The sequence below is a fragment of the Mirounga leonina genome, unplaced genomic scaffold (assembly GCF_011800145.1).
Source record: "Mirounga leonina isolate KUSES-001 unplaced genomic scaffold, KU_Mleo_1.0 Mir_101010, whole genome shotgun sequence".
NCBI lineage: Eukaryota > Metazoa > Chordata > Mammalia > Carnivora > Phocidae > Mirounga > Mirounga leonina.
This window is the reverse complement of record NW_023270049.1, coordinates 1-594: the sequence shown is the minus strand read 5'-3', so window position 1 is coordinate 594 and position 594 is coordinate 1.

Genomic DNA, 594 nt, shown 5'->3' with positions numbered 1-594 from the left:
AGCGATAGCAGGAACACAAGCAGTGGGAGTGGGAGAAGGAGGCTCCCCGCCGAGCAGGGAGCCCGATGTGGGGCTCGATCCCAGGACCCTGATATCATGACCTGAGCCGAAGGCAGATGCTTAAGGATTGAGCCACCCAGGCGCCTGCAGAAAACTTTTTTAAAAAATAATCCACTGCTCCAATGACATTGGTTAAAAACCTATCCTATTCCCTACTGGTTTGCGGACACTGTCTTCAATACGCCGGAGATTACTCTATGCTGGGGCATTTTTTCAGTTTTCCATTCATTCCTCCATGTCTGTGCCTGTGACACAACATTTTAATTACAGAAAATGTTCCCTTTTATATCCTAAAATGTTTCAGCAAAATTTAACGGACATTCGATAGCCCCCACGTTGCGACGGGATTATGAGGAGTACGAGGCAGGCAAAGACAAGCACACTGGACTCCAAACTCGCACGAACCTTTAAGTTTACCTACAAAAATAAAAAAAATGAATTGGCATTTATAATGTTCTTGGACAACAAAAACATGGTAAACTGGAATATTATTCAGTGAAATAGTCATCAGCTAAAAAATAAAGTGCTAGCTCA